Below are 17,546 nucleotides of genomic sequence, written 5' to 3' on the forward strand. Positions count from 1 at the left end.
CGGCTAAAACAGCTGCGTTAAGATTGATGGTGCTTTTCTGCCCAGGAATGTTCGGTCTGGCTTCCTTCTTGAGTCCCTTTTTCAATCAGCTAAATAGGCAACTCTGCCTTCCCGGAGCTCCAAACATTGACCAAAAGGGGACCCAGTCCCATCTACTCTGCACTGGGAACCGCCATGCTGGGGCACCAGCAAAACTACCACACTGGCCACAAGAGTCACGCTGGCGAACTGTGGGGCTCCTCTGCTGGAAATCTCTTGGTCCGTGAGCAACAAAAATTTGTCTGAAAGTGTGGCGTCCTCTTGTTCTCTGCGCTTTCACTGGGAGCTACGATCCTGAACTGTTAGTAATCAGCCATCTTGGATCTCCAGCGAGCCATTGAATAACAAAATTTAAACTATTTAAATTTGCAAGCAGGATTATTCGCAATAATCATGGTATGGAATTCACTGAAATGTGCACTAGTAGAAGAATGGATTTTAAAATGTCACATGTATATATAGAAAATACTGTTATAAAACTATAAAACTGCAATGGAATACCATTTAACTATAAAAAGGAAGGAAATTCTGTTATTTGCAACATGGATTCACTTGGAAGATATTGAGATAAGTGAAATAACCCCCCCCCCCCAGGCACAAAAAGGCAAATACCATATGATCTCACTCATATATGGAACCTAAGAAAGCTGAACTCATAGAATTCGACAATAAAATGATGGTTATCAGGAGCTGGGGTGGAAGGTAGGGTAGCAGGGGAGGGTATAGGAGATGTTAGTTAAATGATACAGTATTTTACATATGAATAGGTTTATTTAGATAAGAGGAGTTAATTTAATCATTCCATTATATTTAATAAATTGTATTCTTGAAAATGCTGAGAGATGTAAAATGTTTTCATCACAAAACTGAAAACTATGTGAGGTAACGCATATGTTAATTAGATAGATTCACTCATTTCACAATGTAAATATATTTCAAAACATAATATTGTGCACTGAACTCATATTTTTATCTGTTAAAATTTTAAAATCTTCGAGCAAATACATCTAGAAACTACTTTTATTGGAAGAGATGAATTTATCAAGGAAGAGATGAGTAGAGCAAAAGTGAATTCATATTCTAGAAAATCAGGGTATCAGACCTTCGAACAACATGAATTCACATAGAAAACAGGTAAGGATAAACTGCTGAAACAAGATTCCAACATGCAGCCCAAGTCAATGAGTAAAAGTAAAAGGGACTATTTATTTACATTGTCTAACAAGGACAATTATAGATGCTAATTTTAAAATATACTGTTAGATGAATCTACCAAATTCCCCACCTCCAATAACCCTCTCATCTCCAACACACAAAGAGACATAGACACTGATTCATTTCTAAATTCTGAAACAAAGCTAATACATCTCAGTGTTTGGTACCTACTAAGCATTCAATAATATTTTTTATTTGAAGAGTCATTAAGAAAGTTGAATATGAGTGAAGAAAGACAAAGGGATTGTATCCATATATAATTTGAATATTTAACTGTAGATTTCAACCATTATCTTTAGTTACCATATCTATATTTCTTGTAAAATAGCCAAATTTCTCAGGTGGAGAGAAGTAATAGGTTTGTTCATTACTTTGAACTGATAGATTAAAATTTAATTTTTTGGGTAATTAAATACTAATTGATTTTGTACTGTCTCTTTTAATTTTTTAGTTAATTACCAAGATATTACTTTTATTAGCAATTGGTAACAATTCCTGTTAATGATGGCAGTGGCAGCCTTCTGAAACAACTGCTGCCATGACTCCCGCTGCAGTGGGATAAAGGCCCAGGCTGTGAGTCCTCAGGTTCAGATGCCAAGGCAGGTAGTCCCCAGAGCTCACCCCTAGGGTCTGCTATCCTAGAAACCCACCTCTGGAAGCCACTGTGGTGGGGCTGGACCCAGCCACTCCCTGATGGGAAAGCAGTGTGGTTGGCCGTGGAGGAGTGGACAGAGAGGGGCCCAAGGCTGAGCTGGGCCCAGGGAAGTGCTGCTTTTGCACATGGAGTTCAGGGGCCAGCCCTGAGATATGGAACTGGAGCTGTGCTTCAGAGGCCTGTGTGGGAAGTGGGGGCAGCCCTGGCTTCAAGAACCCAGCTAGGATGAAGGCACTGCACCCAACCCATCAACAGTACCAGGTTCCTGCACCTCAAGAAGAGGCTCTGTGCAGTGCTGTCCAAGGCTGCATCCCCAGGATCTGCCCCACATGGAGGTAACCACAACCACTGAGCCTTACATTCCCCATGGTGGGGCCCAGGGCCCACAACCTGCTCCCAGAGGCACCCTTCCAGCAGAGCCATGAGCCTGGAGAGGGGGACACCCAGGCCACTCCTGAGCACTGGGGCCACAGAAAGAACTCGCAGCAACATCATCCCAGTCTCATATGACAGCCCAGGCCCAGAGAGGACGTGAAACCCCCCAACACAAGCTGTGGTGAGGCCCAGCTGGGGCTTCACACTTCAGGAAGCTGGCAGCAGCTTGGGATGAGCAGGAACCCACTCCTTCTGGGTTGGTGGGGTGGGAGCTCCCTGGGTGCAACTGTAGCCACCCAGGCATCTCTGCACTTTTCAAGGCCCAGGAAGGCCTCCTGACTCCCCCTGCAGACTTGAAAGTGCCTGCTCTTGCTTCCTGGCTTCTCTCTACTGTCAGCACCCACTGTGATCTCAGAGCAAAGTCAGGGCAAGCCCAGGCTCTGTCTGAGCCAGGCTGGATGGGCACATGCTCAGGGCAGTGTTAACACACCAGCCCCCTGCCACCTCAGGTCTCTGTGGACTTTGATCATTGACAAGCAGGGAGGGCAAGGAGGTGCTGAGGACAGCCCAGTACTAACATGCAGGCACCCCTTGATGTGAATAGCCTGGGCTGAGAGCTGAAGAGTTGATGGGATGAACTACCTTCAGAGAGGAGCTACCCTCTCCTCTCTGATGATGATGAAATGACCAGCTGCAGAGAGGAGCTACCCTCTCTGCTAGGAGCTAAACACCTATTGGGACACCCTGGCTACAGAGAGGAGCTACCTACTGCTGATCTCCCCTAAGCTGTTCTAACACTCAATATAGCTCCTTTCATCTTGTTCACCCTCCACTTGTCTGTGTACCTCATTCTTCCTGGACACACAAACAGAACCCGGGACACGCTCAGTGGTGGGGCTAAAAGAGCTGTAATATAAACGGGGATGAAACACGTTCCTCACTTGCCAAATTGCAGGCAACAAGAAGAGAGAAAGAGAGAAGAGCTGCAGCCATTTGGAGAGACCAGACCTAGGAGCTCCCTGAGCCAGGGCTGTGACACCCTCTTTAGGGTTCTGCAGTTTCTGGCATCTCCAAGCTTCTGAGTGCCACTGCATTTCCTGGTGTCAGCTATGGAAGTTGCTTATGGTACACCTGGTGTAGCCACAGCCTTGCAGGGAGCCAGTGCCTGTGGCAATGCCTGGGACTGCTTGTCCCCTCACAGCCACTGTGCCTGGCTGTGTTCAGTGGCCAGACCCCATGATCATTCATACATTCCTTGCTGCTTCATGCCTGGCTTGACCTTGGCGGGCATGGAATCCAGGCCAGTAGCAGGAGCTGAGCACAGTCTGCCAGACTGAGTGGGCAGAATGAGCCCTTCAGGCCAGAGCAAAACTCAGTCAAAGGTGCCACTGACCACAGAGGTTTCTGGTCGGTAAGGGGACACCCCAAGTATCCTGTACCATTAATGCAATGCTTTTATGCATAGAGTGATTCACATACTAAGTAATGAGGTTCCCAACTAGTGAGTGATTAATTATGTAGAACTCCAGAATATGTAGAAACAAACAGCATAATACATACAGTTAAATTCTACTTGTCATTAACTTCTTAAAACATATCTCTAATATTTTTAAAGTTAACTAATTACCAATCACTATTACTTAAGTTCACATATTAAGGATATGAAATCAGGAATTTGATTTCCCAGGTACTATGACAATATTATTCCTAACATTGAATATAGAGAAGAATTATGGAGACAAATATGTTAGTTCTCTTTTGCTCCATAACAAGTAAACATCTGTGTAGACAATTAAACAGTACTTATGTGTTATCTCTCAGTTTCCATAGGTTAAAAGTCTAGTCACAGTTTAACAGATTTCTCTGATCAGAGACTCACAGGGTAACATTAGGGTATAATAACCTGGACTATGTTATTTTAAAGGCATTGAGAAAGAATCAATTTCAAGTACACTCAAGTTGTCAAAAGTTTGTTTCTGGCAATTGTAAGACAGATACCTTGATTACTTGTTGATCATCAGTTTGGTTTACTCTCAAGTCTTAGAGGCCACCCACATTTCTTGCCATGTGATATGATTTGGCTGTGCTCACATCCATTTCTCATTTTGAATTCCCATGTGTTGTGGGAGGAACCTGGTGGGAGGTAGGAGGTAATTGAATCATGGGGGCAAATCTGTCCTGTGCTGTTCTTATAGTAGTGAATAAATCTCAGGAAATTTGATGGTTTTATAAAGAGGCGTTCCCCTGCACAAGCTTTTCTCTTATCTGCCATCGTGTGAGACATGCTTTCATCTTCCACTATGATTGTGAGGCCTCCCTAGCCATGTGAAACTTAAGTCCATTAAACCGTTTTCTCTTGTAAATTGTCCAGTCTTGGATATATCTTTATCAGCCACGTGAAAACAGACTTATACAGTAAATTGGTACCAGTAGAGTGGGGCACTGTTGAAAAGATACCTGAAAATGTGGAAGCAACTTTGGAACTGGATAACAGGCAGAGTTTAGAACAGTTTGGAGGGCTCAAAAAAAAAGACAGAAAAATGTGGGAAAGTTTGGAACTTCCTAGAGACTTGTTGAATGGCTTTGACCAAAATGCTGATAATAAGGACAATGAAATCCAGGCTGAGGTGGTCTCAGATGTGGATGAGGAACTTGTGGGAAACTGGAGCAACAGTGACTCTTGTTATGTTTCATCAACAAGACTGGTGGCATTTTGCCCCTGCTGTAGAGATTTGTGGAACTTTGAACTTGAGAGACATGATTTAGGGTATCTGACAGAAGAAATTTCTAAGCAGCAAAGCATTCAAGATGTGACTTGGGTGCTGTTAAAGACATTCAGTTTTAAAAGGGAAACAGAACATAAACAGTTTATAAAATTTGCAGCCTGACAATGTAATAGAAAAGAAAAGCTGGCAGCAGAAATGTGCATAAATAACATGGAGCAGAATGTCAATGGCCAAGACAATGGGGAAAATGTCTCCAGGGTGTGTCAAAGGACTTCACAGAAGCTTCTTCTATTACAGGCCTGGAGGTTCAGGAGGAAAAAATGAATGGTTTCATGGGCTGGGCTCAGGGTTCCTCTGCTGTGTGCAGTTAATGGAGTTTGTGCCCTTTGTCCCAGCTACTCTAGCCATGACTAAAAGCCATGGTACAGCTCAGGCTGTTGCTTCAGAGAGTGGAAGCCTCAAACTTTGCCAACTTCCATGTGGTGTTGAGACTGCAGGTGCACAGAAGTCAAGAATTGAGGTTTGGGAACCTCTGCTTGGATTTAGGAGGATGTATGGAAACACCTGGATGCCCAGGCAGAAGTTTGCTTCAGGGGCAGGGCCCTCATGGAGAACCTCTGCTAGGCCAGTGCTGAAGAGAAATGTGGAGTCAGAGCTCCCACACAGAGTCTCTATCACTGCACTGCCTAGTGGACCTGTGAGAAGAGGACCACCAGAGCACAGAATGGTAAATCCACTGACAGCTTGCACCATGTGCCTGGAAAAGCCACAGATACACAAAACCAGCCTTTGAAGGCAGCCAGGAGTGGGGCTATATTCTGCAAAGTCACAGGGGACTCAAGACTCTGAGCTTCAAACTCAGATACCAAACTACCCAAACAGCATCTCCACTAGGATGTCTAATGGGTATCTAATAATAAAATGTCTAAGGAGAACTCCAAGTAACAGTCACTACAATGGGATACTTCCCTAGTGCTCTCTACTCTGTTAAATGGCACATTCTCCAGGTTTTCACAGTATGCACATATAATTTATCCTTGATTCCTTTTTCTACATTTCTGATCAATTGGAATACATTTATGGTTTACCTTCAAAATATATTCCAAATCCATATGTACCTTAGCAGGTCCTTATTGAGCACCTACTAATTTCTATAATTTTTTTTAAGGTGGAGTCTTGCTCTGTTGCCAGGCTGGATTGCAGTGGTGCGATCTTGACTCACTGCAACATCCATCTCCAGGGTTCAAGTGATTCTCCTGCCTCAGCCTCCCAAGTACCTAGGACTGTAGGCATGCACCACCATGCCTTGCTAATTTTTTGTACTTTAGTAGAGATGGGGTTTCACCATGGCCAGGATGGTCTCGATCCCCTGACCTCATGATCTGCCTGCCTCAGCCTCCCAAGTGCTAGGATTACAGGTGTGTAATCCTTCTATAATTTTAAATAGACTTTATTTCTTTAAATAATTTTCAATTTATAGAAAATAACAAAATAGTGCAGAGAGTTGACCTACATGCCACATCTGGTTCTCTCTAATATGGACATTTTACAATAGTATGTCACAGCTTTTACAATGATTAAAAATTATTAGTACTCTATTTTCTTATAATCCATAATTTATTCAGATTTCCTTAGCTTTCATGTGATTATATTTTTCTGTTCTAGAATCCTATTATATATCACATTTAGTTGTTATGTTTCCTTAGGGTTCTCTTGGTTATGACAGTTTCTCAGACAAAGAGGAGCCACTTCCAGACTTGATTGAAAAGACTCTAGATAAGCTATATATAATAGGCTTTGAGACAAATACAGGTTGGGATGCATGTTTTGGGACTGTGCTCTGCAGGTTAGATGAAGGAAGCAATGAGGTGTTGGAGTGGAAACCAGCTATTTGAATTGCAACTGATAGCTGTTTCTGAAGTTCATGCTTTTCATCTTTCTCCTTGGCAAAATATTCAGCTTTGCACATGGTGTTCTAAAATGAAATCACTCCCCACCTTATTTTGTAGCTATATGGGTACATATGGCTAAATCCTGACCAGTTGGGAATAAGTAGAAGTATTGTGTGCCAGTTTCTAGAACCTTGCTTTAGAAAGGAGCTTGTGAAGAGTCTTTGTTTATTTTGCTTATTCCCTCGTCTTTATTCTTTTTCTAGCTGGGATGTGGTCAGAGTAGGGAACAACGATGACAAAACCCACATTACAGAAGGTGGAGTGGTGAAAAAACCTTGATACTTATTCTCTGAGTACCTAACATGGCAGTTTGCCTTCTTCTCAAAATTGCATTCCTCTGAGCTTGTATTCTAGATATAAATAAATTTCTATCATTTTAAGCTGCACTTATTTGGGGATTGTTTTCCTCATCTCCGACAGTGTAGCTTAGTCTTAACTAATATAGATCATGGAGGTAAATCATAGTCACACATATCACAGTGCTGGACACCATGCTGTGTTGACATATTTCTCCACTGGTTTTTACATCAATAACATACATGTGCATATTTTCAGATTAAACATGCAAGATGTCATTTTTCTTAGCTCAGAGAAGAAGGGTATGTTCTGCAATTCCATCTTTTGAACAGTAGTTGATGCATGCAAATGGTGGAAAAGTGTGTGAGATCTTGTGATGCTAAGGAAAAAAGGCAAATATGCTGATGTTTGTCATGGTGTAATACTATCTTTTGTCTCTGAAATAGGAGTCTTCTATTTTTTATTTGAATCTGTAAAACTGTGATATACTAACACAGTAGCTGGCAAATAGACAAAATGTCAGACACTTCACAATTCTTAATACAACAAACATCCTTTGGCAAGATATCTAACTCAGGTAATCCTCTGCAAAGTCTCCAAACAAACAAATGAAAACTGTTCTACAGCAAGGAAAAGGAATAAATTTGTGCTTGCCAGAGGTTTCAAGGGAATCTGGAGATTAAAGTTTCTCTGTCACGTATTCTCATCTTATGTGACTGCAATTCTCCTTCCCTTTAAGAGACTGGCTCCAATATTGGGACTCGCATAGACTGTGAATTCAGCCAGTTTAGAAATTTAGCTATTTTTCCGTTATATCCTCAGCCTGATTTTCTATCACAATTGCCTCTCTGACTGTCCAAGGAAGGATCTGCCAATGCTTATAAAAAGCCCATCTGATTTTCATACTGTCCCTTTCATTGTTATTTGGCTTACTTGACTCTCCAAGTCCCCACTCCCAGCATGATAATGATAGCTTAAAAAAAAGGACTGACTTCACTACTTCTAGAATCACTACCCCTGAAAATTCTCAAAGGCAAAAAATACTGCTTTGTCCAGTGCATTTTCTTCTACCTGTTTGCAGTTTTCATTCAACCTAGGTGAGAGTCTTATTAATTGTGATGTTATCTGAGAAAGAGGGAACTCGATTTTTTATCCACCAAATTATATCAGTCATTAGTTAAATGCCTGGAACTTTCAGACTTCCCTGAAAGTAATCACTCAGGTGGTCAGAGACAGACCCCAGACAAAGATTTGCATTTAGAAGTCTGACTGATATACAGGGAAAAATAATAAGTTTCAGGCATTTGGACAAGACACACTATTTGCTACTTCTGTAAAGGTCCTTCACATCAACACTGCAAATATTTGTTTTTCCAGGGCACAGCTCAAGTGTACCTGTGGACCAAACACATCTTAAAGTGGAAAATTGTGACAAATTATTGAATCAGTTATAATTATTGCATTTACTCACATTCACTATAAAATACTGCTTAGATTAGTAAGCTGCATTTACCTGAATTGAAAGCAAAATGAATATATTTGTATTAATATATTCTAATATTCACTAAAAATGGAGATTAAAATGGTATAATATAAAAAAAATAGGCTGGGCACAGTGGCTTATGCCTGTAATCCCAGCACTTTGGAAGGCCGAGGTGGGCGGATCACCTGAGATCAGGAGTTCGAGACCAGCTTGACCAACATGGTGAAACCCCCTCTCTACTAAAAATGTAAAAATTAGCTGGGTGTGGTGGCACATGCCTGTAAACCCAGCTACTCAGGAGGCAGAAGCAGAAGAATCACTTGAACCCAGAAGGTGGATATTTTGGTGAGCCATTTAGAATTAATTTCAATATGTGAGGCTGGTTAAGTAAACTATGAAAACACAAAGTGGTTTAACTCTTAAAAATCATTAAAATACAGTTGATAGTTGGAAATAGTTTATTATTGGGATGTTAAGAGCAATAATGATATTTGAGCACTGTCATGCATCCCATAACAATGTTTCAATGAGGCATATTATATATACCACAGTGATCTCATAAGATTATAATTGAACTGAAAAATTTGTATCACCTAGGATTTATTATACTATAATTTTCATTTTTACTTTACAGTGTACTTCTTCTACTTATTAAAAACAAAAATTAACTGTAAAATGGTCTCCGGCTATTTTTCAGGAGGTATTCCAGAAGAATACATTGTTAGCATAGGAGAGGACAGGTCCATATGTGTTACTGCCCCTGAGGACCTTCCAGTGAGACAAAATGTGGAAGTAAAAGAGAGTGAAATTGATGATACTGACACTGTGTAGGTCTAGGCTAATGTGTTTGTTTGTGTCATGGTTTTTAACAAAAATGTTTAAAAGTAAAAATAAAATAGAAATTTTAAAAAATAGAAAAAGCTTTTAGAATAAAAATCCTAAGAAAGAAAATATTTCCATACGGTTGAACAATGTGTTTGGCTTTAAGGTAAATGTTATAAAAGAATCAAAAAGTTTTTAAAAAATTAAAAAGTTATAAAGTAAAAAAGTTACAGGAAGCTAAAGTTAGTTTATTATTTATTGTTGGGTTGTGTGAACACTTCAACAACATTAATGCTTCCAATCCATGAGCCAAGGGTATTGTTCCTTTTGTGTGGGTCATCTTAAATTTCCTTCACACATGTTTTATAGTTTTCAGTGTACTGATCTTTCAAATCTGGTTAAATTAATGCCTAAGTATTTCATTTTCTTGTAGCTATTGTGAATGGAATTTTTTTACATTTCTTTTTCAGATGATTTGTTAGCGAAAAAATCTCAACTGTTTCTGATATGTTGATTTTATATTCTGAAACTCATTGAGTTTATTAGTTCTCACCATTTTTCTGGTGGAATTAAAAAAAATCTTTATATATAAGATCACAGTGTCTGCAGAGACACTTTAACATTTCTTTTTCTGATTTCAATGATGTCATTTATTTCTTTCTCTTGCTTAATTTCTGTGTCTAGGACTACATTGAATAGAAGCAGCAAAAGTGGGCATTCTTGTCTTGTTCTTGATTTTAGAGAAAATGTTTTTAACTTTAACATTGAGTATGCCAGCTATGGTATTGTCAGATATGGTCTTCATTGTATTGTGTTATATTCCTTTTAAAATTAATTTGTTGAGGCTTTATCATAGAAAAATATTGAATTTTGTCCAGTTGCAAATTATACATTAAGTTCTGGGATACATGTGTAGAACCTGCAGGTTTGTTACATAGGTATTTACATGCCATGGTGGTTTGTTGCACCCATCAACCTGTCATCTACATTAGGTATTTCTCCTAATGCTCTAGCTCCCCTAGCCCCCTACCCCACAACAGGTCCCAGTGTATGATGTTCCCCTCTCTGGTCCATGTGTTCCTTTGTTACTTTGCTGAGAATAATGGTTTCTAGCTTCATTCATTTCCCTGTAAAGGACATGAGCTCATTCTTTATGGCTGCATAGTATTCCATGGTGTGTATATGCCACATTTTCATTATCCAGTCCATCATTGATGGGCATTTGAGTTGGTTCCAAGTCTTTGCTATTGTGAACAGTGCTGCAATAAACATACATGTGCATGTGTCTTTATAGTAGGATTTATAATCCTTTGGTTATATACCCAGTAATGGGATTGCTGGGTCAAATGGTATTTCTGGTTCTAGATCCTAAAAGAATCACCACATTGTCTTCTACAATGGTTGAACTAATTTACACTTCCCACCTACAGTGTAAAAGGGTTCCTATTTCTCCACATCCTCTTCAGCATCTGTTGTTTTCTGACTTTTTAATGATTGCCATTCTAACTGGCATGAGATGGTGTCTTATTGTGGTTTTGATTTGCATTTCTCTAATGACGAGTGATCATGAGCGTTTTTTCATTTGTTTGTTGGCTGCATAAATGTCATCTTTTGAGAAGTGTCTGTTCATATCCTTCACCCACTTTTTTATAGGGTTGTTTGTTTTTTTCTTGTAAATTTGTTTAAGTTCTTTGTAGATTCTGGATATCAACCCTTTGTCAGATGGATAGATTGCAAAAATTTTCTATCATTCTGTATGTTGCCTGGTAACTGTAATGATGGTTCCTTTTGTTGTGCAGTAGCTCTTTAGTTTAATTAGATCCCACTTGTCAATTTGGGGTTTTGTTTCCATTGTTTTTGGTGTTTCAGTCATGAAGTTTTTGCCCATGCCTATGTCCTGAATGGTACTGCCTAGGTTTTCTTCCAGGGTTTTTATGGTTTTAGATCTTACTTTTAAGTCTTTAATCTATCTTATTTTTTATACAAGGTATAAGGAAGGGGTCCAGTTTCAGTTTTCTGCATATGGCTAGCCAGTTTTCCCAACACCATTTATTAAATAGGGAATCCTTTCCCCATCACCTGTTTTTGTCAGGTTTGTCAAAGATCAGATGTTTGTAAATGTGTGGTGTTATTTCTGAGGCCTCTGTTCTGTTCCATATCTGTTTTGGTATGAGTACCATGCTGTTTTGGTTACTGTGGCCTTGTAGTATAGTTTGAAGTCAGATAGCATGATGCCTCCAGCTTTGCTCTTTTTGTTTAAGATTATTTTGGCTATATGGGCTCTTTTTTGGTTTCATATGAAATTTGAAGTAGTTTTTTCTAATTCTGTGAAGGAAGATGATGGAGATAACATTGAATCTATAAATTACTTTGGGCAGTATGGCCATTTTCACAATATTTATTCTTCCACATGAGCATGAGATGTTTTTCTATTCTTTTTGTGTTCTCTCTTATTTCCTTGGACAGTGGTTTGTAGTTCTTCTTGAAGAGGTCCTTCACATCCCTTGTAAGTGGCATGCCTGAGTATTTTATTCTCTTTGTAGTAATTGTGAATGGTACATAGAGACACCAAAAAACCTGCAAAAATCAATGAATCCAGGAGCTCATTTTTGAAAAGATTAACAAAATAGATAGACCAGTAGCCAGACTAATAAAGAAAAGAGAGAAGAATCAAAAAGACACAATAAAAAATCAAAAAGAAGATATTATCACTGATCCCACAGAAATACAAACTATCATCAGAGAATACTATATACACCTCTACATAAATAAACTAGAAAATCATGAAGAAATGGATACATTCCTGGAAATATTCATCCTCCCAAGACTAAATCAGGAAGAAGTTGAATCCCTGAATAGAACAATAATAAGTTCTGAAATTGAGGCAGTAATTAATAGCCTACCAACCAAAAACATCCCAGGACCTGATGGATTCACAGCCGAATTCTACCATTGGTACCAAGAGGAACTGGTACTATTCCTTCCGAAATGATTCCAAACAATAGAAAAAGAGGACTCCTCCCTAACTCATTTTATGAGACCAGCATCATCCTGATACCAAAACGTGACATAGATACAATACAAAAAGAAAATTTTTTGGCCAATATCCCTGATGAACATCAATGCATAAATCTTCAATAAAATATTGGCAAACTGAATCCAGCATCACATCAAAAATATTATTCACCACAGTCAAGTCAGCTTCATCCCTGGGGTGCAAGGCTGGTTCAACATATACAAATCAATAAATGTAACCCATCACACAAACAGAACCAATGACAAAAAACACATGATTATCTCAATAGATGGAGAAAAGGCCTTTGATAAAATTCAGCACCTCTATGTCAAAAACTCTGAATAAATTAGGTATCCATGGAACACATCTCAAAATAATAAGAGCTATTTATGGCAAACTCACAGCCAGTATCACACTGAATGAGCAAAACCTGGTAGCATTCCCTTTGAAAACTGGCACAAGATAATGATGCCCTCTCTCACCACTCCTATTCAACAGAGTATTGGAAGCTCTAGCCAGGGCAATCAGGCAAGAGAAAGAAGTAAACGTATTCAAACAGGAAGAGAGAAAGTCAAATTGTCTCTGTTTGCACATCACATAATTATATGTTTAGAAAACCCCATCATCTTCTCCCAAAACCTCCTTAAGCTGATAAGCAACTTCAGCAAAGTCTCAGGATACAAAATCAATGTGCAAAAATCACAAGCATCCCTATATACCAATAATAGAGAGCCAGATATTACGGTTTATAGTCTTCATTCAGTAGTGTGGTGTTTCATATTTGTGGATTTGTGATGGAAAACCATCTTTACCTCCTACAAATAAATTTCTCTTAATATAGTTAATTATTTATTTAATGTATTGTTGAATTCGATTTGCTTGTGTTTTGTGAAAATATTCTAATCTATGTTTATCAAGAATATTGGCCTGTAATTTTCATTTCTTGTAATGTCCTTATCTGGCTTTGTTATCATGGAATGCTGGTCTCATAAAGCGAGTTTATGAGTAATTCTCTCTTCTATTTTTTGTAAGAGTGTGAGACAGATTTGCATTAGTTCTTCTTAAAATGTTTGGTGTAATTTAGCATTGAAGTCATGAGGTCCAGGGCTTCTCCTTGATGAAATTTTTTTTATTATTGTTTCAATCTTCCTGCTCATTAGTGGTCTGTTCAGATTTTCTGTGTCCTCATAATTCAGTTTTGGCAAATTGTGTGTGTCTCATAATTTCTTTCAAGTTATCAAATTTATTGGCATAAAATTGTTCATAGTTGATGCAGAATCCTTTGTGTTTTTGTGGTACTCACCCATATTAGCTATAATAGCGCCTCTTTCATTTCTGATGCTTGTATTTGAATCTTCTCTTTTTAGCTAAAAATTTGTCAGTTTGTTTATCTTTTCAAAAACCAATTCAGTTTTGCTGACCTTTACAATTCTTTTTATAGTCTCTATTTCATTTATTTCTACTTTGATTTTATATCCTTTCATCTATATTTATTTCTGCTTTGATTTTCATTATATCCTTCCTTCCTTATTTTATCATTATTATTATTATTATTATTATTATTTTTGAGACAGAGTCTGGCTCTGTCACCCAGGTTAGAGTGCAGTGGTGCGATCTTGGCTCACTGCAGCCTCTGCCTCCCAAATTCAAGCAATTCTCCTGCCTCAGCCACCCAAGTAGGTGGGACTACAGGTGCACACTGCCATGCCTGCCTAATTTTTTTTTTTTTTTGTATTTTTAGTAAAGACAGGGTTTAACGATGTTGGCCAGGATGGTCTTGATCTCCTGACCTGGTGATCTGCCCGCCTTGTCCAACCAAAGTGCTGGGATTACAGGTGTGAACCACTGTGCCCAGCCCCTTCCTTATTATTAACTTCCTCTTTTTTAGTCCCTTGATGTGTAATGTTAGATTGTGTATTTAGGAACATTTTCTTTTTCTAAGTAAACATTTATTTCCATAAATATTCAGTAGTTCCTCAAGAACCTAATTTTACTGCATCCCATACATTTTAGCATGTTCCATTACCATTTTCATTTGTCTCAATGTACTAAAATTTTTCTGTTGAATTTCTTCTTTATTCCATTGGTTGTACAGGAGCATGTTGTTTAATTTTCAGATATAGGTAAATTTTTCAAAAATAATTCTATGATGGATTTGTAGTTTTATTCCATTGTGGTTAGAAAGGAAATAATATAGTTTCATTTTTTAGAAATTTGTTAAGACTTATTTTGCTGCTTAACATATGATGTATCCTGGAGAATATTCTATGTGTACCTGAGAATAATTTGTATTCTGCTCATGCTGTGTGGAATGATTAATATAAGTTAATTAGATTTATTTGACCTAAAGTGTTGTTCAAGTCTAGTGTTTCCTTATTGATTTTCTGTCTGGATGAACTTTTTATTTCAGAAATTGATGGTTGAAGTTCCCTATTAATATTGTATTGCTGTATATCTCCCTCTTCAGACCTATTAATATTTGGCTTCATATGTTAAGGTGGTGCTCTGATGTTGGATACATATGTATTTATAATTGTTACATATTCTTCATGAATTGATCCTTATAAGCATTATATCTTAAACTCTTTATCTCATTTTATAGTTTCTGACTGAAAGTCTATTTTATTTGACATGAGTATAGCTACCCCTGCTCTATTTTGGTTTCCATATGCATGGAAAATATTTTTCCATTGTTTTGCTTTCATTCTACATTTGTCTTTACAGAGGAAGTGAGTTTCTTATAAACGGTATATAAAGGGGTCCTGTTTTGTTTTTGTTGTTGTTGGTAGTGGTGATTGCTTCTATGTGTGTTTTCAAATCTGTTCAGCCTATGCTTTTTGATTGGGAAATGTAATCCATTTACATTCAAGGTAATTATAGATAGCTAAAGACTTAGTGTCATTTTGCTAATTGTTTTCTGGTGGTTTCATAGATCCTTTGTTCCTGTTTTTGTCTCTTCCTGCCTTCAATTGTGATTTGGTGATTTTCTATGGTGGCATGCTTTGATTCCTTACTTTATAACTTTTTTGTTTTATTTTAGGTTTTTGCTGTATAATTACGAGGTTTTCAGGAAATGGAGTTATAACAGGCTATTTAAGCTGATAACAACTTAACTTTAATCTCGTAACTTTTCTCTTCCCACACATACATCACACATTTTATGTTTTTGATGTCACAATTTACAACTTTTTATATTATGTAACCCTTAAAAATTACTATAGCTATTATTATTTTTATTTCTTTTGTCTTTTTTAACCTTTACAGTAAATATAATTGATTTTTACATACCACAATTACAGTATTAAAATAGTCTAAATTTGACTATATACTTACTTTTACCAGTGGGTTTTCTACCATTCTTCCCATATTTTTTCTTTTCAGCTTAAAGAACTACCTCAACTCTATCTTGGAAAACAGGTCTGAGATTGAAAAGCTCCCTCAGTTTTTGTTTGTCTGGAGCCAACTTTATTTCTCCTTCATTCCTAAAGGACAGCTTTGCCAGGTAAAGTGTTTTTGTTGTTTGTTTTCTTAGCACTGAATATGGTATACTACCCTCTCCAAGTATGTAAGGTTTCTGCTGAAAATCTGCAACTAGAGTTATTGAAAACTTCTTATATGTGATTTTCTTCTTTTCTTTTGGTAATTTCACAATCCTCTCTTTGTCTTTGATTTTTGACAGTTTGATTATAATATGTACTAGACTTATTTAAATTGAGTCTTATTGAAGAGCTTTTAACTTCCAATTCCTAAATATTTTTAGGATTCCCAAGATTTAGAAAGTTTTTTGCTATTATTTTTTAAATAATCTTTCTACCATTGTTTTTCTTTTTTCCTACTTGAACTTCTAACTCAAATATTTGCTCTTTTGATGATATCCTGTAAATTCCATAAGTTTTCTGTAAGTCTTCCTTATTTCTTCTTATTTTTTTTTTCCTCTCCTCTCCTGTGGCTGTATACTGTCAAATAACTTGTCTTTGAGTTTAGAGGTTCTTTCTTCCAATTACCAGTTCTGCTATTGGCACTCTGTATTGCATTTTTCATTTTATTCACTGTACTTTTCAGTTCCAGAATTTTTTATTTCTAATATACTTTCAATCTCTTTGATAAGTTTCTAGTTTTGGTCATTTATTGTTTCCTTAATATCATTTAATTGTTTCACTGTGTTTTCTTGATGGCCCTAAGCTTTCCTAAAACAATTAGTTTGAATTCCTGGTAAGTAGTTAAAATTCATTTCTTTGAGTTAGGTACTAGGAGATTATTTGGTTCTTTTGGTGGTTTATGTCTCCTTGTTTTTTCATGTTTTTGTTGCCTTATGTTGATGTCTGCATATTTGTTGGAGTTGCCACCTTTTGCAGACATGATGGCCCAGTTTTGTTGAAGAAAATTGTTCCCTATTGGAGGTTTAAGGACATTTTCAAGGTGGCATGCAGCAGTTCTGGCACCAGTGAGGGGATCCCTACATAGGTCCCTACATAATGTCTCTGCAGCTCTGTGAGCTGAGATAGTATAAACAGAGATTAGGAATCTTCAATCACAAATGCTGTGGATATTTACTGTGATTGTGAGAGTTGTTAAGAGTCTTTGGTGGTGATGACTGCTAAGGTACTTTTGGTCTCTTTTCCTTTCACTAGCAAAGTAGTGTCTAAGAGGCGTCAGTTCTCTTAACAATAATCTGGCTTTGGCCTTGCTCATGGTGGAGGCAGCATTAGTGTCTGATGAATGAGTGGTACTTACAGAGCTGCCACACAGCTAAGATCTGAAGCATGGCTATGCATGGAAGGACTACTGCTCTGGCATCTGTGGTGGTGATGGTGTTGGTGCTTTGGGTACACACACATGTGCTACTATGTTGGTAACAGAATGCAAGGCATGAACACTTGTGAAGTAAATAAGGGCATTGAGAGTATGGGCATTCACAGAGTTAGAGTGGCTATGGGATTGGAGACAGAGCCGTTGTTTAGGGCAA

The 17,546-nt window shown here is 37.9% G+C and overlaps 1 long non-coding RNA gene across 1 annotated transcript in view; it reads left to right on the forward strand.

Annotated features, from left to right (window-relative positions):
- Positions 1-17,546, forward strand: part of LOC135268964 (uncharacterized) — a 396,879-nt gene that overhangs the window by 273,987 nt on the left and 105,346 nt on the right. Inside the window, exon 4 of the long non-coding RNA XR_010337296.1 lies at positions 15,962-16,082. This is a non-coding gene — a long non-coding RNA (uncharacterized LOC135268964). The remainder of the gene's footprint in view (positions 1-15,961; positions 16,083-17,546) is intronic.

This window comes from Aotus nancymaae, unplaced genomic scaffold (genome assembly GCF_030222135.1).
Source record: "Aotus nancymaae isolate 86718 unplaced genomic scaffold, 86718_ANA_hifiasm-v0.15.2.pri h1tg000048l, whole genome shotgun sequence".
Taxonomy (NCBI): Eukaryota; Metazoa; Chordata; class Mammalia; order Primates; family Aotidae; genus Aotus; species Aotus nancymaae.